This window comes from Arvicola amphibius, chromosome 3 (assembly GCF_903992535.2).
Source record: "Arvicola amphibius chromosome 3, mArvAmp1.2, whole genome shotgun sequence".
Lineage (NCBI taxonomy): Eukaryota > Metazoa > Chordata > Mammalia > Rodentia > Cricetidae > Arvicola > Arvicola amphibius.
The window spans coordinates 43,532,508-43,553,976 of record NC_052049.1 but is presented as its reverse complement, the minus strand read 5'-3'; the positions used below and the strand labels follow the sequence as shown (position 1 = coordinate 43,553,976).

The following is a 21,469-nucleotide window of genomic DNA, read 5'->3' as shown; positions in this document are numbered from 1 at the left end:
CGCTAGACCTTCCCACGAAACATGATCATTTAGTAGGTTTCCCAGCCTGTGTACTGTACTGACTTCTGTAAACTGAGAAATTCTGTCATCTCAACCTCTCAAAGCATAATTCTCACTTTCTATGCTTGAAGGAGTCATTATGGTTGGGAATTTGCATTGTCTCCTAGTGTCCTTGCCCTGGTATCATATTCTATATTTTAATCAATAAACTTTCCTTCTCCAATCTTATCCACATTAACAAACTCTCCATCCAATCTTACATGCTAGTTCTTTAATCAAGCAACTTCATAGTTCCCTGGCTCCTAGTACAATGTGTTAGTCTCACAGCTCTGTGATACAGAACTTTCCTCTATGTCAGGCCCTGTTGGTCCCTCATTACCTCATCGTGGTCGGGGTAAAAGAAGGGGCATTGAGGATAGACCCCAAGGGGAATGAGAGCTTCATTATCTCCAAGGAAGACCGGACTGCTGCCCTTTAATAGGAAAGAGAAGGATAGACCATTTCTGGGAGTTAAGGTGGTTCCAAGATACCTGTGGATCCAGGATCGCTCATCAGTATATGGTTCTCCTCCATTGTGTCTGAGTCCCCTTCTTTTTTAACTAAAGCTTGAACCTCCACACAGCACGCACACCGGCCACATGGTTGGTAATTCAACATGGTTACTCCGCAGACTTGCTCTGAGCTTTTTGTTCTCTGTCCTGAAGGAACCCAGACTCTCTGCATGGTACCTGGGATATCCTTTGTTTCAGACTTCACTTCCAATCCTTATGTGTTCTCTATAGTTTGTTTCTTTTTTTTTTTTTTTTTTTTTTTTTTTTTTTTTTTTTTTTTTTTGGTTTTTCGAGACAGGGTTTCTCTGTGGAGCCTGTCCTGGAACTAGCTCTTGTAGACCAGGCTGGTCTCGAACTCACAGAGATCCGCCTGCCTCTGCCTCCCGAGTGCTGGGATTAAAGGCGTGCGCCACCACCGCCCGGCTTATAGTTTGTTTCTTGTGTCACATTGCTTAGCATAGTTTTCTGATTCCACTGGTCTTATCATTACTGTTATCCTAATATCCCTCAAAAGGCCAATATTTCCCTTTGGCCTCTACGTTCCCTTCTGCATACTACTCCAATTTTACCAATAATAAAAGTTCTATTTATAGCCAGCTTTTCACTTTATTGTCTTTCCACCTCAGTCCTTGAGCGCATATATGTACAGCGGCTACAGCCTCTCCTTCCAAGCCTGCTCCTTGGTTTTCAGTTTCTCTTCATGCTTGGCCAGTGGTGTACGGCTCTCGTCTTCTTGAGTCGCGGGTCCGGAGGGCAATACTACTTGCTGCCCTTGAAGTATTTCCTGAGCCTTTCTTGAGTCTGGTTAAGACAGTGAGGACTCTGGCGATGGATTTGCAGGTGACTACTATTTTGGAGAGCTTGGACATAGCGCCACCTGTTACCTTGGCAACGCGAAGCTGGTACTGTTTCACCTTCCGATGGTCTGGGTTGTTTTTTAGCAGCTCCTCCTTCTACCAGGCGCGCAGATCCTGAGTCACGATCTTGGTCGTGGCTGCGTTGCCAAGGTTTTGTTGAGAAAGCACTTCCACCTAACACTGTAGTTTACTGTGTTCACCTTCTACCAGCTATGCTGTGAGTGAGCCTGCTCCGTAATCCGCTCTTACCGTCAGTTCCTCCAGACCTTCCAACTTCTTCAGACTGAGCCGGAGACAGAGCTTATCCCACAGAGGATATCCCTGAGATCATTCTCCGTGAGTGAGGAATGAAGCCGATTAGGTAAAGGAAGATAAGCTGCAAGGTGCCCCTCATAACAGTCATAGCTAACCCCACAGAGAGTCCTAGCATTAAAAGCATCCATGAGAAATCTCCCACACCAAGCAGAATAACAAGCCTTTATAGTCTTTAAACAGACACTGGATGGAGGTCATCCAAAAAGTGCAAGAGCGAAAAATTCCTTAAACTAGTTGTGTGTTGTTCTTATTTGTGAGTTAATTAGAACAAACTGATTTTATTTCTTTAAAAGTGCAAGGCCTTCTTTGTCCCCAGGCAGTCTCTGACATGGCCAAACCCCTGATGCCTGCCGTTTATCCAATGATATGCATAATCCTTCCTCGTCAGGGGGTCTAGACTGTATAGTAATATAAGTGACATATTTAATGCTCAGGAACATTTCAGGCTTCTAAAGCTATTCATAGTCCTCTTTGGCTTTACTTATGAAATATTGACTAGGATCTTCTTTGATCTTTTTGAAATATGTTTTCATTACCCTTAAGCAGCATGACAGAGCGAGTTAACATGTATTAGACTTTTTCTACTATATAAAGAAATATGGGATAAATTATCACTCAGAGTCAATGCCCTACCAAAGCCGTAGTTGAAAGCAGCCAATGGAGTGGACCATAGGAGCATTTGGTATGCAGGCCGTGATTATGACTCACAGTGGGAGCAGGAGTTATGATGGTCATACAAAACCAAAAGCCAGAATTTATCCTTTCGTAAAATGCTCAAAGATTAGGAGTTGTTTCGATAGTCCAAAAAAATGAAAATGAAAATTTGACGTATTGTTTCTCAACCCATTCTCTGATACTAAGCCATGCAAAGATACTAGAAAAAAAAAATAACTAAAGACCAATATCCCTCACTCATGAACACAAAAAAAATCATAGCAACTTTAACCTAGCTATGTACAAAATGGGAAAAATACAACGACCAAATGAACATTAATATAGAATCACAAGAGGGTTACATATTTGCAATTAATCAATGTAATTATCATATTACTAAAAAAATCCTATTATCATTTTTGTTGATACATAAAAAGCTTCTGAGCAAAGAATTGACAGCAAGCAAGGAATAGAAACAAATTTTCTCAAACTCGTAAAGCCAATGTAGAAAAACTTAGTTAATGTCACATTTAATGGAGAAAGATTAAGTGCTCCCCCTAATATTAACAAGATATGCCATTTTCTCCAGTCTTATTCAACATAAAGAGAAAGGTTTGGGACAATAGCTAGGAAAGAAACTTAGGCTACAAGTAATTAAAATTAGAGTTGTGTAGACCAGTCTCAAATGGATACATCTACAACACAGCTTCTGTAGGGTTCAGGGGAGGTGAGAAAATCGTAGGAGCCAGAGAAACAGAGAATTTGTTATGAGACTGTCTCCTAGCAATGTCAGACAGTAAGTTCATAAAGGTCACCAGGACAACTACCTGAACATGTATGACACCAGGAGACAAACTAACGTGGCAGGAGGAAAGCTCAGAGGTCTCAGTCTTACACAAAGGGCTACAGGCCACTAAGGACTACTAGAGCGGGTGAAATAGTCTTTCCCAGAGAAGAGCACAGCAATTAGCTATCCAATACCAAATGGTCACCCTGAAAACATAAATACAAGTAGCATTATATGGACTGAGCATGTTGCATTTATCTAGTTAGGAATGAATATATATATATATATTCATTTGTGTGTGTGTGTGTATAAATATATGTTCACACACACACACGTATATATATGTTATACAATTTAGAAAGAGGGCCATGAATTAGAAGGAGAGTGGGGGGGGGGCATGTAACAGCTTGTAAGGAGGAAAGGAAAGGGGAAAAGATGCAATGATATTATAATCTCAGAACATTTTTTAAAAGAAAAACATCTGTACTATCACACAAGAAAAATCAGTAAGTCACATAGATTGGAAAGGAAGATGAAAAACTGTTTGCCTGTGCTGACACAATTGCCTGCACAGAAAATCCATAGAATTGGCAAGGTTCACATATAAAAGGTCCTAAAGCCAAATTCAATTATATTTCGACACTTAACGAAAATAATTGGGAATTGAAATTATATTTTAAAAATAGCATTTACAATAGTATCAAAAATAGCAACGAATTTAACAAAACATATGTGCGACGTACTTAATGTGAACTATTAAGCATTGATCAAATTTAACATCTAAAGCCATGGAAAAATATACCATGTACATAAATCTTTAGGCTCAATACTGTTGTCAAGTCTCTCTAAATTATTTTGCCAATTTAGCATAACCAAGTAAAAATTCCAGCAAAGACTTTTTGTACAAATAAATCTCAGTATCCTTGGTTGTAGAAGATTAAAGGTAACTACTAAAAGAACATTTGTAATTTCCAAATCAATAGAAATGATAAGGGAAACATTAAAACAAATCTCAACTCCAAAGAAGTTTGGATAAGAGACCTCGCAAGGGAAATAATCAATGCTTAAAAGAGTCGATACAAACTTAAATGGTTAAAGTAAATTTGAATATACTGGCAGTCCAAGAAAGATCTATAGATTCAACTTAATTGTTCAAAGTCAATAATTCTCGTATTGGGTTTGAAAAAGCAAACCCCAGCAATTTAATTTTTCAAGGAATTATTAAAACATGACCACAAAGAATGCTTGAAAGTAGAGGAGGAGACAAAACAGCTGTAAATCAGACTATGACGGAAATAATCACAGCAAAACTTGATTCTTTTCTAAATAAAAAATGCTATGTAAATAAACTAGTAATATAAACTATAATTATATTAACACAGTACTCATTTCAGGTTAACATGTGACTGTTATTTAGTTATAATAAAATTTACTCAGGAAACTATGGCAACAGTGCTTTCTGTTACCCCGAGTAATTTCCTCGGGGGACAGAATCATCCACTTTGCACGTGTGTCTGCCAGCTGTGTGCGGAAGCAGAGCTTGAGAGACCCAAAATGAGGGACTGGAGAGAGGCAGACGACAGTGGCTCGTGGAATGGCCTCGTCGTACGCTCAATGCACGGAGTTAGGTGACATGCATTAACTCTTACAGGCGATGTCAGAGGTGAGCACTTTTTGAGCATAAAGGCAACATTTAGAACTGAGCCCCAACATAAATCCCAACAAATGTAAGAGATCGACTGAGCCCATCCTTACTTTACTGAGATAAAGTTAGAAATAAAATATTAATTAATAACTGGTTTCCTGTTGAACAACGATGGCACACACCTTTCATTCCAGCACTCAGAAGGCAGAGCTCTGATGTCAAGACCAGCCTGGTCTACAGAGTGAGTTCCAGGACAGTCAGGGCTGCCCATAAAAATCCTGCCTTGAAAAACCAAAATAATAATAATAATAATAATAATAATAATAAGAAGAAGAAGAAGAAGAAGAAGAAGAAGAAAATAAAATCTGATTTCCTAAAGTCTAAGAGAAATATGAGACACTCAGAAATTATTACATTTTTCGAGGTTTTGTGTATACGTATGAAATTTATTTCTCCATCACTGATTAAATTGCTTTGGATAAAAATTAAGTCCAGAATTTCAGCTTCCCTGTTGTTTATTCATTCTTTTAAAAGATGAAATTATAGGTAAAGGCACGCCAAAATTTTATCAAATGTTCTGCTTCAGCTGGATAATACTTCTACCACATGTCTACATGATTAAAATATTTCAGTGCTATTACATCAGTTTAGTAATCTGTATTAAGAAAATATTTAAAAATAAACTATTTCTCACATGGCCAGTCCGGCCAAGCTGTCTGCTCTGTGCTGCTCAGACATGGCTGCCTCCGTCTCTTGAACTTCTCTTTGTGTCTGATCTCCGTTCCCTACGGGTTCTTCTTCTGTACCCTGTGCCCGCTGCTGCCTCAACATCGTCTTTCAAGGTGTCTCAGTCTGTTCCGCTTAGTATTCCTTATATATTCTTCAAATAACTCTCCCTACTTTTTCAATAATTGTTATGGGAGAGTGTATTCTAAAATCTGTATCTCATATTTTATTGGTTTGCCATATTTTTTGCCACTTTCAGCCAATTTTTATACCAATACCAAAGCCTGTCATTTTCTTTTCAGCAGAGAATTTTGGGGTACCTTTTAAATTTTGGGGGGGTACTTTTGTATTTAATTAATGTCATGTGTACATATGCCTGAGTGGACGTATGTGCACCGCTTGCGTGCAAGGGTCCATGGAGGCTAGAAGATGGAATTAGTGAGCCACTGATGCCGGAGCTGGGAACCGAACCTGAGTCCTCTGCAAGATCACCAAGCGCTCCTAACCCCTAAGTCCTCTCTCCACCCTACTAGGATCTCCCTCCTTATTATGTTTTGTCATTCTAAGGACACATTACCCCATAGGATATACTAAATATACTTTTGCTAGTTTTTATTAGATAGTTTCTGGTTCAGTTTTGCTTTTTTTTTTAAATCCTGTCTCCACTATTTTAAGGGTCTTTTAAAAATAAATGCTCCACTTCTCTTTGCTCTAGTTTTGTCTATAAAATGGCAGTAATATTAGTACCTATTTCACAAGATTGCCTTAAGAGTTTAATTAGTGAAGACTTTGCAAATGCTGAGGCCAGTCTACAGTCAGAGCTTAATAAGAATCGCTTATTAAAGCGATTTGCTCTTAAAATTTGATTTATGACTCTCTTGATTTCTTGTGTGAATCTTTTGCCAAATACATTCCTGCCGGACTTTTTATGGCATCATCTGTCCCCTGCTTTCTGGTTCACAGTCCAGGAAACTGAACTACTTTTTGACACCATTGGCAAGGCTGTCTGCTTACTTTGCACAGTCGGAATGAGACAAGAGCAGAAGTTTTGGTTTTTTTTTTTTTTTTTTTTTTTTAAATCTGTTCCTAAATCCTTCCTTCTACCCAGCTCCTCAATCAAGAGCAATTGGTAGAAATTCTTCTCACACCTTTTCTGACTTTATCTAGCTTTCTCTATAATGAATTGGCAGACATGGGTGGGCTCAAGTTACAGCGTTCACAGCCAAGGTGGCTTCCAGCATCCTCAGAGCAGCAAGTCCTCAGCCAACATGGCCCCCGTGTTTTGGGCAAGTGCCAGCTGCTTCTGACATGATAACACTTGGGAAGCTCTAATGTTCCCATCTTCAAAATCAAACCAAATAAAGGTCCTTGTTACTCATCTATTTTCCTCCTTCCCTCCTTAAAAAACAAGAGACAAAAAACAAAAACAAAAAACATTTCCTAAACGGTTTCTTCTACTCTTCCAAGGACAGCATCATCTCCTCTAGTGTAGACCCAAGTTTCACAAGTCCTTTGGCCTCATTCAGAGTGAGACCATCCTGTATCTGTAAAAGCACAGATTTAAGGACAGCCTTAAGTAGCCACTGGAGTCGTTGTGTGTGTGATCCCTGGAGATGTTCCCTTTGGATGAACAAACAGATCTTACTTCCCCGTCATCTATGTAGTTACTGGTAACTTTCACAGTACCTGTCTGTAGCAGGCTTTCTTCTGGGCTACCAACCCGCTCCCAAATCATGACATGGAAACTTATTAGCTATGAATGCTCAGCCTTAACTTATGCTTGTTTCTTGCTAACTCTTGAAACTTAACCTGCTTCTCTTCATCCACATTTTGCTTTTTACCTTTCTTTCCTTCTGTAGGACCTATATGTCTAGCTGGTTGGCAACTGCCTGACTGGCTGGCCCTCTCTTCCTCCCCCAACCTAGACTCTTCCTCCAACTTATTCTCTCTGCCCACCAACCCTGCCTATCTCTCTACTGTCTAGCTATGGGCTGTTCAGCTTTTTATTAGACCAACCAGGTGCCTTAGGCAGGCAAGGCAAAACAGCAACACTTCTTTACATAATTAAACAAATGCAACATAAACAAATGCAACACACACACATTTACATAGCCAAGGTACTCTTCCCAACACCTGTCCTTGCCACCCTCCTAGGTCCGACTTTCCTGCAGCTGTTATGTTGCTGCTCCACTGCATACTGTCAACACTCATGCAATTTTTAACCACTACATATTCTAATAATATTCTACTAGAGCTTGTAGCTCTTTCCTTGCCTATTTGAAATGTATTTAATCTGTTGTAGCCGCACCATCCTGTGTTTAACAGCCATGACATCAATTATCAAAAGGAAAATTAAGGAGGTAGCATCAGTGAAAATGGCTGAATAGAAAACCATGGAAGCGTGTGTCTCCTCGAAAGCAGCAAACAGACTGGTGAATGGTACCAAAACCAATTGCGCTGAGATTCTGGAAATGAATCAAAGGCATGTCACAACCAATTGACCACTTAGAGAAGGACAAAGAAGATTCTCAGTCTTGACAATAGAGGTGCATGGTGTTTTCATTTATCCTTAATATCATGTCGCAACTTAGTGACAGCATTGAAGGTATCAGTTCAACCCCCCGGTACAGGTTTCTCATGTTTAAGAGAAGATCACAGAACAATTCTTGGACTCGAAAACTTGTTATTTGCTTTGATATTGTGGAAGTTTGAACATATTTGGTCCCCGTAAGATCATAGGGAGTGGCACTATTAGGAAGTGTGACCTTCTTGGAGGAAGTGTAGTCTTGTCGGAGGAGGCTGGAGGACACTGTGCCTGTAATCCAGAGCTTGAGGCTGGAGGGCACACCTTTAATCTGGACCACACCTTCTGTGGGAAGTGTGTCACTGTGGAGGCGGGCTTTGAGGTCTTTTTCTCAGGCTTGACTCAGTGTGGCAGTCAGTCCACTTGAGATGGACTGACTCAGCTCCAGCACCACATCTGCCCACATACTGCCATGTTCTCATCACGATGTCATGAACCTCTGAAACCGTAAGGGAGTCGCCCTCCATTAAATGTTTCCTTTGCCATGTCCTGGTGTCTCTTCACAGCAACAGCAAAGCTTGCCTTTCTCTCACCAAGAGAGGAATTTTGTGGCTCCTGAGGTGACATTTTTTTCAAAGTGTTTCTAAGCAAATATATTAACCGCTATTGCCCACTGCAAGAGATAACAGTGACAGGTGAAAAAGCTGGAGAAGAAATGCTAGAGACTGATAACTCTGTAAACTTCCACATTCCAGCCCTAGGTGAGTGTTCAGAAGAAACCTGAGCCATTCTCTCCTCTGCTTCATGTTAGTTCTGTTGTCAGCAAGGAGTGAACCCTAAGACAGAGTTAACTGCCCAGCTAAGTGGGGAAGACGTGGCCCCTACAGAGTATTTAAGACCCTCCTCTAGACTGACCATGTGATTTTCTCCTGTGCCCTTCTCCTGCCTTGATTTCTGGGGGCTGGAGGGTCACCTGGGAGCTGCTTTGCCCAGATGAGACCTGGTCTTTTATATTTTTAACTTGGCTTGATCTGGCTTACTGCATCATTGGTGAAGGAACCTATTATCAGAATGCAGAAAACCTGTTAGTATGGACCTTGTACTTGTCTAACTAAGGCAAGTCTTCGGGGTTGGGGGAGAAAGGAAAAGAATCCCTAATGGTAATTTTATACAAATGGCTATACAAATTGAATAACACTCCTAACAAACATTTTAAAATTCTATTGTAGAAAAACTGGCCTTGCACTCCCAGAGATCTGCCTGCTCTGTCAGCTCTGGGATCCAAGGTGCATGCCGCAGTGCCTGGCTTCACACAGGTGAAAGCAATCGAAGCACAGATGTTTTTCTAGCTTTAGAGCTGATCACAAGTTTACAGCAATGGTGGGAATGTGGAGCTGGCGCCAGCTCAGACAGAGAAACCAATGAGAAGCAAGAGTTTAGGAGCAAACTCGTGTATCCATGCTCAATGACTTCTTGACAAGAGTGGCCAGACCGTGCAGTGGGGGCAGAATTCATTTCCTCAGCAAATGCTGATGAGTCAATTAGATATTCATGAGCAAAAGAACGAAATCACATCGTTACCTCCCATCTTATACAAATACTAACTCAAAATGAGTCAAAGACCCGCTCAGAAGACTGAAACAGCAACCTTCTTAGAAATCAACTCAGGGCAACTCTAGCTAATCCTTGGATTTGGCAATAGATTTTTATTTTAGGTATGAAACCAAATACAATCAACAAAAAGAAAAATGAATAAATCAGTCTTCATCAAATGAAAAAGATTTGCACACATTGCCCCCAAAACCAAGAATGTGGAAAACATCATAGAACGCATCAAAATATTTTCAAAAAACATATCTTGCAGAAGTCAGTTTTTCAGATACATGAATGCACTTTAACATCTGTGAGACGAATAACCAAACCACACTGGCAAATGACTCAGATAGACACTTTCCCAAAGAAGACATAAAAAATGATAATGAAGCCCTTGACAAGATGCTCAGAATCCTCAGTCAATAAGGACTTATAACACAAACACCATGGGACAACACATTCCGCCTACTGAGATGGCTATCATGACAATACATACATTACAATTGATAGTGTGGGTGAGGAGACGGGAAACTAATAAATTTCACATGTTGGGATAGATATGTAAAATGCCACAGATACTGTGGAAAGCAGTTTGGCTTACGTGATACTAGAATCCGGTAGTTGTATGTCTCATCTGCTCGGATATGGCCCCAAAGATCCGATCTGTGTTGAAGTCCAAAGAAGCTGGTTCTAATAGCAGTCAAAAAACACAGCAGTGACAGCAACAGGATGGATAAACTAGCCAGCGTGAGTGAAGACAAGCAGAGAGAAAAAAAAGTCTGTGTTCCCATCTCCCTTTTGTCTGAATTGCCACCAGAAGGTGCCATCAACACCTACAGCAGGTCCACTTCAAACAACTGGATGAAAAGGAGCCTTGGCTGGAGTGCCCAGCAACTGGCCTTTCCATCAATTCCAGAGCCAGTCAAGTGGACAGTTGAGATTAACCATTGTAACAGTTATCAATATAAATCGTGTGTGATACATAGATGATACCAAAGAGAGGGAGCAGTTGGGCTGACCCAGAGGGCAGGATCCTCATAAGTGGGTAAAATTCAAACAGCTAGGCAGTGGGGCTAGAGGAGGAATTCTATGGAATTCTATGCTGGGAGATCTAGTACACAAGGGAGTGATTATTCATTAAGGAGACCTGCTATGTTAGATCCCTTTGAAGGCTATCATGCAACAGATGAAAGCTTCAAATTAAGCTAAGGCAACCAATAATATCAGTAAACAGGGAGCCTTTCCCGCTCCGAGACTTGAAAAAGTCATTGCCTAGTATTATTTATTTTCCCTTCAAATCATCTCTGTGCGACCTAAACTAAGGTCTATCCTACTATGTTTTGTCTTTGTTTTTATGTTTTTTTTTAAAAAACAGAATCAAGGCCTTAGTTATGAGCCTGCCCCTGTGCTGTCTGGTTCTGCTCAGAAGCTGTCTCTAACAGGTAGTTGTTTTCTTTTCTTCCACCCTGCTGCTTCCAGTAACATCCTTCAGGGACCATGAGAAACAATTCCACTTCTCCTTCTGTTTATATTCTGAGGATGCTTATGGAGTTTCCACATTCCCTCTGCTTTGAGCCCAGCCAAGGTATACATGCTTAATACCTTTAATCTCTCCCCTTAAGTCACTCCCTCTGGTCCCTTAATCATCTTAATTGCTCCTCTCCGAAAGGCGGCCAGCTCATTATGTGTATCTTCCTCGGGAGGCAATGAGGAACATAGTATTCCCCTTGTGGTCTCTCTGGGCTCATATATTACCTCCCAGTTTCATCATCCATGGCTGGACATGTGCGGCCCCACCCCGCTGCCATCCCCCTCCCTACAGTGCATCCCGGCCCCTGCAAATCCCTTATTTCACCAGGTTATCTCTGCCTTTCCAGGTGGCCTCCTCCGAAACTTGGAACCCATGCTGGCCACAGGCTGTTCCCATCGCTGGGGGGAGGGGGAGCCACTTACTGAAGAAGGTGGCTCAGGACCAGCCTGAGAGTCTGGAGAATTGCAACTGAGCTTGTGTAAGTCAACCTTGGAAGGGGAGAGGCTGCGGAGTGCCCAGAATTAGGCTGCGGAGTGCCATAAGCACTGTGGCCTGCTGGGCTGTGCGAGCGAGCATTCAGGACACAACTCCAAGGCTCCATCTCTGCTTCTAATTATCCTGTGCATCTCCCCTCTAACTCTGCTTCTTACCTAAGTGTTTTCATAGCTCTCGGCCCGCACTGTGTCGCTTTATGAGGATAAATGTGAAGCCAAACAAATGATAAATATCCTGTTTCAAGATGTGTTATCACCCTGTGGATGGAAAGCCCCAGAAGCCTGAGACTTTGAAAGCACTGGTCTTGTTTTTTTTTCTTTCTAAAGCTTTGAAAAGGAACACACACACACACACACACACACACACACACACACACACACGACTTTCCCATTCTAAGGCATAGTGGCTGAGGTCAAACTGCCTTTGAGAAAGCCAAATGTTTGGGTTTCCACAGAAGGGTGACTTGGAAACCCACGTGAAGCTTCCATGGGTGTCTGAGAGGAAATAGCACCCCTGGATGTGGAGCGCTGAAGAAGACATGGTTCACAACCCTCCTCTAACTCCAGCTGCAGGGGATCCGACTTCATCTGAGCCTGATAGTGCAGAGAGAGAGAGAGAGAGAGAGAGAGAGAGAGAGAGAGAGAGAGAGAGAGAGAGAGAGAGAGAGAGAGAGAGAATAAGCAAATCTAAATAAACATTTTTAAAAAGAGCTTTAAAGAAATTCCAGGAGTTTGTTCCCATTGTGAGGGGTAGAACTGACAGGTGGAGAAGAAAGAGTTGGGGGGGGGAGAGGATGGGAGGGAGGGAGGAAGAGAGAGAGGAGAGAAGCCAAATAGGAAGAGGCCTCATGCCTGCCATACAGGAATCTTGTACAGCCGGGCTCTGCTCTGCTTTTTATTGAAGCCTTAAGAAGCCTCAGCCTGATGGCTTGGTGGAGGCAGAACCACAGGGCAGGAAAGTGGTTCTTAAGGACTGTGCCCTTCGTGGAGCGACTCCTTCCTCCAGGGCCCCCAGGCCCAGCCCTTCACTCACATGTACACTTCGGCACAGAAAGACTACAGCGCAAAGAGTTTTATTCTAGAGGAAGAGAATCGTGGGGATGAGGAGGAAAGACAGAGGGAGGAGTTGGGGGTTGGGGGGGGGGGAAGAAGGAGCTGCAGAGAGAACCTGTAGGAAGAGCAAGAGGGATCCAAGTCCATCCGTCCGTCGGTGTTGTCGTCCCCCACCCTCTCTCCCGCTTGCCTTCACCTTCCAGCCCCTCCAACATGGATCCTCCCTGCGGTAGGCCGAACTTGTGTAGAAGACTAGTCCACCTGTTGTTGCCTCCTCTCCTGTCCCCTGGGTTCTTGGACCTTGAGAGCATCTGTTTAGGGATCCTAGGTCCTTGCGCTTCAGCAGCCACACCTTCTTCAGTGCCAGGATGCCAGAGAGGATTGAGAATTCCCAGTTCGATTTGAGCATCATATAAATATGGGTAATTTTGAGGACGAGTCTTCGTATGTCCCATTAATATGTCCTGTTCGCCACTTTTTGCTCGTTTTGTTGAATCTAAACCCTTTTAATTCAATATATTTTACTTCATTTCTGTCTAGCCAGGGACCCTTTAAAACAGGAAAGGAAAAAGTTCCCACGCCAGGGAGAACAGCCACACGGTCCAGTCTCCTGTTTGGTCCCCACCAAACTTGGCACATGTTCAGCTACAGGCGAAATCCTCCAGTGATTTGGGGAAAGCCTCATGGGAGAAGGAGGGCGCAATGATTTCAGGTCACCTAAGCCAGCCATTGGAATCGCCTGCGCCAGCGTGAAGAGAAGCAACAGCGCTCTCCTCTCCTGAAGGAATTTACAAGGCTCGCTGAGAACACAAGAGTTAAATGGTAATCTCCCGTTGTAAGCAGTGTTTCTTAAGTGGGGTTTACATTTGGGATTAAGAGTAAACTCCTTAGGCCTTACTGACAGCAGAAAGCAGTCGCCCAAATAAACAATGTTTTGATCAGGACTCGGAACCAAACTGCGTCTTCCTAGCAAGGAGCGTTTCCCAACTCTGAAGTCATTTGTAATGTGCTGGGAAGACGCTTTCAAAAAAAAAAAAAAAAAATGGATATCTTAGATACCATAAAAGGAAAAACATTTCTCCCTTTTGAAGTAATAAATACCATTTGTAGCAGAACTCCTTCAGTGTGCGTTTCTGAATTATTTCCTGATAATGCTAGGCTTATGGTGGCTGTGGTGCCTACTGCCTAGTAAGGAAGAGCCTCGTGGAACAATGTGGGTGTGGGCTTCACTGTGCTCTGAACGTTACACATTCTTCTTGGTACATAAAAACCAAGAATGCCTCCCACTGATTGGGTTATTGTAGACGTCATGGGACGGACTTTCTGGCAAAGCGGAAGGGCCCTCAGGTAGTGGGACTGTGCCACACTGTCTCCTGTTGGCCACTGCTCCTTAGCTTCTTCTGTGGAAGCCGTAGAAAAGGTTGAACCTTCCCCACAACATTTTGAATAAAAATGTGGCTATCCTAAGAAGCAGACACCGGGCTGTCTTCCCAGGTCTCAAGTCCTCAGGAAACCATCCCTCAGATAGGCACCCACAACACAGCCTTTGAAAATGGTATTCCACTCTCGGAACCCTTTCTTACCTGGCATTTCCTCTTTCTCTGTGTCCCTTTTCTAAGCCCCAGCCCTGTGGGCTGAGACCTGCCACTCCTTCCCGTCACCTGGGGAACAACCTAATTGGCACTTCTAATGGGCAGACTCTGTGCTAACAGTCGGGGAGCCTCTCAGCTCATCTTCACACCTACGCATGGTCTTTATACTGTGGGTCCCCCAAATTATACACAGGAAAATCAGACGAGCAGTAAAGGAACTGAGGTCCCCCTGTAAGTAAATACTAGCTCTGAGGTAAAATCGTTTGTACAGGAGAAGACAGAGGGTGCGTTTGAGTTTTCTTCCGGCTTGCTGCCTAAAGTGCCGATTATAATACTTACCTTTCAGGATGGTTCCGCAGGATAAATGAGGAAGGCGGTGACAGTTTCCAGAACGGCCTAATGCTCAGTAGGTAATCAGACCACACTTGGGGAAGACAGGAGAGAACAGACATCTCACAGAGGAGCGCTTGATATGACTAATGCCCAGCAGCTGGAAATAAAGTTGGAAGGGCAAAGGGACCAAGTCTCTTCAGGACTTGAAAACCTAAGAACAGGGACTTGTGGAATGGCATTAACCGCTTTGACAAAATACTTAGGAGTATTTTGTAGGGGCGGGAGAATCAGGAAGGTAAAAAGATAAAATGATCCTTCCTCCCTAAGACAACGACATGCAATCTTTTTTGTGTTACCTAACTTGGATTTTATGTATTATGCAATATATTATGATCCAACTTCATAAAATACAGTGCTCATATATGTGTACTATAACTTAGAATGTTTGTTACAATGATATTGTATGGTATGCCCTTCCTTTCACTTCTTTGGCGAGCGTTCTTTATCACTAAGCAATGACAATGGCCTACGGACTAGTGGAAGTAGCACACCTACTTAACCATTTCCCCACCGCTGCCTGTTGAAGTTTCAGGCGCCACCTGTCAGAAGTGATACTGTGATAAATATCCTCATAGAAGAAGCTTTCGCTGCGTCTGCAAAGCTTATTTCCTTCAGATGAATTCATGAAAGTGCAGACACCTGGCCAAAGAGTCTGTCCTTTACGGCCTTGATTCATGTCACCGAGTGTTTCCCAGACTGGTTGTATTTACATATTAGAAGAAAGGTATATTTACACATACGTGTATGCAATAACAATTCCAGAAAAATAGGTCATTGATTTGAAAGGGAGCAAGAAGGAGGATATAGGAGGATTTGGAGGGAAGACATGGAGGGAGAAAATGATAGAATTGCACGATAATATCAAAATGAAAAGAAATCATAAGAATAAAAAAGATTCTAAGGAAATTAACCAAATGTACGCAAGATATAATATTTTACTATTGGCACTAGTATTGTTTTAAGTGCTCTTGTGGTTGAGTCTGAACTCTGAACATTTTCGCTACAGCAGAGAAACAGAGTACTAGCATATGCGATGTCTCTTTAAGAGGGGATGCTACACTGTTAGCCTTGTCCATCCTACTTGTCCATCCTTTTTCCAATATGCCATTTGACCTTTGAATGTATTTTTAATTACATAATTAGGGGCTGGATAGATGTCTCAACAGTCAGGAGCACTCATTGTTATCCAGAGGACTCAGGTTTGATTCCCAGCACCCTCAAGACAGTTTACAACTTTGTAACTCTAGTCCTAAGATATCTGATGCCCTCCTCTGGCCCCCATGGGCAGCAGGCACACACACTAACACTCAGATACATACAAAACAAAAACAAATACATGTACTTAAAAATGTTCCAGATTTGTCTTAAAGGTCACCATTGTTGTGGATCTATTGATTGTGGCTGTAATTTTTAAGTTTCTCTTATGATTTTAATGCTGTTTTATTTAGAGTATAAATTCATCCTTGCTGATACTTGGAAAGAAATATGATTCTTTGACCCTTTGTGATCTTTTAAATTCTACTTTTCTTGGAATTAGTATTGTCAACCTTATTTTGGAGAGGCTAACTGTATAAAATTTGCCTAGGAAATCATTGGTCAAGGTTCAATTTTTTTAATATGCTGGTTTTACTTTGCATGTAATTTTGTAATCATTTTTACAACTCTCATTTAATCTTAATTCCATTAAATTGATTTTGCTTCTTATCATAGATCCTTGTATGTAGCAATTTCTGTGATTGTTTTCAGTTTTTAATTTTGTTTTATCAGACAGCTGATACATGACTTAAAATAGTTCCTTTCGAATGACTATCTTACACAAAGCACTCCACAAGCATGAGAAAAGGACAGTCGACTGAAGGGTGTTAAACCCACGCACAGCCCAGAAAGGGTTCCTTCTAACGTGCTTGATAAAGGACAGCTTAGTGCTGTTTTGAGACGGGTTTGTGTGTGGAGTTCAGCCATCGTCCAATGGACAGGCCAGGTACCACAGGCTGGCAATCCTCCTGTCTCAGCATCCTGAGTGCTAGGGTTACTGCTGCACCCATCTCTGGTTTCCTCCAAATTCTGTATCTATTTCCTGATTATCACTTAGTAGAGTAACAGATAATTACAGACTAGTGCTTTCTGTTCTGCAACAAATTCATTTTTATTCTTAAAAGATTATTGCCCATGTGTTCTCTCTTCTCCCTCCCTTCCTCCCTCCCTCCCTTCCTCCCTCCCTCCCTCCCTCCCTCCCTCCCTCCCTCCCTCCCTCCCTCCCTCTCTTCCTCCCTCCTTTCCTTCTAAATATTTTGGTGAAAATATACTGGATCCCTTTATTGATTTAACTTGAACAAACACAAGAGTTTTTATCCACAAGTTTAAGTTCTCTGATTCAGGCACATCTTTTCTAATATGTATATGTCTGTGTGTTTGGGGTCTATTTTCAGGGACCTGAGTAATTTGGAGTTTAGAGCCCTTGTGACGACCACTAAGGCTTCCCTCTTCATCTACTTTGTATCTAGAAGAGATTTTGGTACTTGCCATAAAGATGAAGAATTTAGTTAACGGTCTTTTTCTTTTAAAAAGAGTTTGCCTTCTCAGAACTGAGAGTACATAGCAGTGTGCTTCATTTGCTTCATATTCTGCTTCCGGCTGGGTAATTTGTGAAGATTTTAGGCTGGGACAGGTATTTCATTTTTGCCATCACATTTTTCCAATTAAAGAATAAGCAATCTCAAACAGTTCCTATTGAATGGAAAGGGTCTCTTTGTTCCGTCCCAGGCACCCAGCTAGCTTACACCCAAAATAACCACACAGAAACTATATTAATGATAAACTGATTGGCCCATTAGTTCAGGCTTCTTATTAACTCTTATAACTTATATTAGCCCATTATTCTTATCTATATTAGTCACATGGCTCAGTACCATTTTCGGCAAGGGAGGTCACATCTTGCTTCTTCTGTGGCAGGCTCACAACTGCCGAAAGAGCTTCCTTCTTCCCAGAATTCTCCTGTTTTCATTCACCCGCCTCTACTTCCTGTATGGTTGTCCCACCTATACTTCTTGCCTGGCTACTGGCCAATCAGCATTTATTTAAAACACAATTGACAGAATACAGAATTGCCCCACACCAAGTTCCTCTTGTACCTCACCCTGTTGCTACCTCTACTTCTTAGTTTTATTTCACAGCATGTGGGTGTACTTTTGTCTTACAGGTGACACCAGCTTTATTAGCCATTCATATGATCATCCTTTTAATTCTAAGTCATCTGACTTAGCAAGAAACCCTGTAATTTGAATGTAATCCTTAAATTTTATGCTCATTTACTTTTAGAAATGTATTGCTAATTAATAATTTGTGTATACAAAAACACATATAAAGAATCCCATGAATTTTCTCATAATGTAACCAGCACCCAAAAGTCAAGAAAGAGAATGGTCCCAGTAACATGGAAATGCCTCTTATACCCTCTGCTGTCTGAGGTAAGTGCTATCCCAGCTGCTGTCATTGTCACCATCAATGGCTTTGCCTGGTTTAAAACTGTGTGAGATATTATGGTCCTCTTCTCCCTTTTCTTCCCTCTTCCCTGCTCTTCTTCACTTGCTCCTCTTCCCCTTCTTTTTCTCCTTCTCCTCGTCCTTCCCCCACTTCTCCTCCTTCTTATACTTTCTCTCTTTTACCTCTGTGATCATGAAACAGAAAGAGATAAAACCAGCCACCAGACTGGATGGTATTTCCCTTGTCCTAGTCTCTTCTTAACTAAAGGGATTTCCCCCCTCAGGGTCATGGCTGGAATGAAGATGGGTGAGTATACTTTCTAATCCAGCCACTAAAAGTTTGAATTCTTAGACCTTTCTCTCCCAACTCTCTGATTCCTGCATACTCAGAATATATGGTACATGAAAAACATTATTCCCAACACATATTGAGAATTAATTAGGACCCAGTCAATGTGTGATGCAGAGGGGAGATTACTACAGCTTATAAGAGACATTTATTTTTCTCTCACATTAGAATCCAAAGACCATGGCTGACTTGAAAGTTCTCTAAAATGTTCGTATAACCTAGGGTTTATCCATCTTTCTGCTTTTTGTGTGTAGATCATGGTCTGTGTCCTCAGGATGGAAAACAATAGAATGCTGGGCAGTTGAATGGACAAGATGCCTAGGGAAGGGTGAAGGGGAAAGGAGACAATTGTTTTGTACCAGGACTTATGTATCCTCTGCTTACATTCCAACAATCATAAGAAATTAATTGTTCTACCTGTATGTGAAGGGGCATAGTAAAGAAACTGCCAAAATGACCAGTCCATTATTAGAGGGAATGCTTTTATTGTTGGGTAAGAGAAAAATATATATACCGAGAGAAAACGTAGACTGGTCATGGTCAGGCCTGGGGAAGCAGGAGAGCAGCAGAGAATGGTAGAGATGGGAAGAGATGTGGGGCAGTGAGAGTAGCCAGGGTATAAAGAGAGTGGGGATCTGAGGTGGAGAGCGCCAGGAGGCTAGTGTGGGAGCTTTGAAATGTCCAACAAATATGTGTGAATGGGGCCTGAAAAAGCTGGAGGCCAGCATGGGCTTTGACATGCAACCATAGTTACAGGTCAGTAGAGAGCCAAAGGCAAGGGAAATGACTCCTTTAAGTGGATGAGGAACCCATTTCACAAATTCCTGAGGAATGCTGGTGTTGAAGGGAGGTCGCCTGTAGGTTCCCGGCTGCCTGGCTAGCTTAGACCTGAAATAATCACAGAGAAACTCTATTAATTAAACCACTGCTTGGCCCATTAGCTCTAACTTCTTATTGGCTAACTCTTAACATCTTAATTTAACCCATTTCCAATTAATCTGTGTATTGCCACATGGCAGTGGCTTACCAGCAAAGTTTCGGCATGTCTGACATTGGCGGCAGCTCCATGGCTTCTCTCTGACTCCACCCTTCTTTCTCCCAGCATTCAGCCTAGCTTTCCCTGCCTACCTAAGTTCTGCCTTGCTATAGGTCCAAAGCACTTTCTTTATTCATTAACCAATAAAAGCAACACATAGAGAGAAGGACCTCCCATTCCATGCTGGCTTTTATCTACCTGCCACAGATACTTCTATAGTCCATTGTTCATTTCTGAACATACATACTATCTGAGACCTAATATTCTAGCCTCTTATTGATGATAAGGGTGATGTTGTTTCTCACTTCTGTAACTGCTTCAAAGTTGAGTGGGATATTCGTAGGGCCCAGATAGGCTGGAATATTCCTCAGAGTCCAGGATGACAAGGGGATTTAGGCAACGGCAGGAGACTTGGGAAATTCTGTCAGAAGCACCTGGTTCCGTGACTGAATCTGAAGATACAGGGAGTGTTTGGTCACATTGGCTGGACTGGTTTATATTGGCTTTGAGCGTGTACAGGGCTCATTGATTCTGCAGGACCTCCTGGGGTTAGTGAGGCGAACCCAGCTGCAGAGCAAGGCCATAGTTGACTCCTGGATGATGTCTGTCAGCTGGGTGAAGTCTGCTGGGACAGATACGGACTAGGGACAGAAGGTAAGGAGTTGAGGGAGCCCTTTATCTTGGGTGTACCCTTGAGACTTCCAGGCCTGTCTTGTGGTGCTGGTGGTTGGGGGCATGGAAAGGAATCCCAAGACCAGGGGAAGAGCCCCACCCCCTCAGTGTCAGGCAATGTGTGGGGAAGCTTAAGCTGTTGGCTGACAGGAGCATTCATCAGGCGAGGGATCCTGGAGTCCATTTAACCTGTGACAGATGAATCCAAGCTGTGACTCCCTGACGTGACATGAATTTTTTAATGTTCACAAAAAGGGATAAAAGTGTTAGGTGTAGGGACGTGACTACTGTCTGCACTGAGATCTTCCTTATAGAAACCACAGTGAACTGGTGTCTGTGAACAGCTGGAACAGACTCACGCCTTTGAGCCATAGCAAAACAAAGCCTGAAAAGTCATTAACATAACAGAAGCATAAACAGTCATTTGCAATAAGACAGAAATTTCTTGGCAGGAAAGAGAGCAAAGGGGAAGAAGAGTTGGAGAACTTAAAAGTTGGCTCTGGGTTAAAAGCATGCACACTTTTTCCTCTGCCTAGAGGCCTGAGTATACATGCATGAAAACAACCAAAGGGAATTTAAAACTTCGGAACCTCTGATTAAAAGTTTGAGCTTGTGACTGATAATTGTAGCCAGTGCTTTACAAAGGCTAGATTAATAGCTTATCAGAACTGTATTGATTAATATGTTACAAGTCTGAACTTTGAATTTAACATCATATATAATCTTGACTCTCATTTTCCACACACCTTAAATCACTTTCTCAGACATGGACAACTTTTATAAACCTAAAACTTTTTTTTTTAAATCTGAAAACACCCAATCATTTACCAAACCAGACATGTCTCTTTTTCTGGTTATTGAGCAGTCATTGAAAGGCACATTTTTACAATGAAGGAATAGTAACAGCAGCATGGTAGCTTGAGTTTGTTTTCACCTTGAAACCTGTCTGTGAGTTTGTCTTTCTCGGTGTGAAGCCTGTCAGCAAGGTAAAAACCTCCAGGAAGAGGAAGGCCTGATTTTTACATATGAAACCAATCTAGGCTGACAAGTAATTGCATCTCAGCTTCAAAGTCGTTTCATTTTAAGAGACTCAAGTCATTCAGACTTAAGAGACTCAAGTCATTCAGACTTTAAAGTTTTAAATGTTGTGTCTTTAGCAAGTAACATCTACACCTTTTGCACCCAAAGTGGCTGTAAACCCAGAATGTTTTAGTT

At 42.0% G+C, this 21,469-nt stretch overlaps 1 pseudogene; it reads right to left on the bottom strand.

Moving 5' to 3' along the window:
- Positions 1–1,173: 1,173 nt before the first annotated feature.
- On the bottom strand, positions 1,174–13,185 carry LOC121677119 (annotated as a pseudogene).
- Positions 13,186–21,469: the final 8,284 nt, after the last annotated feature.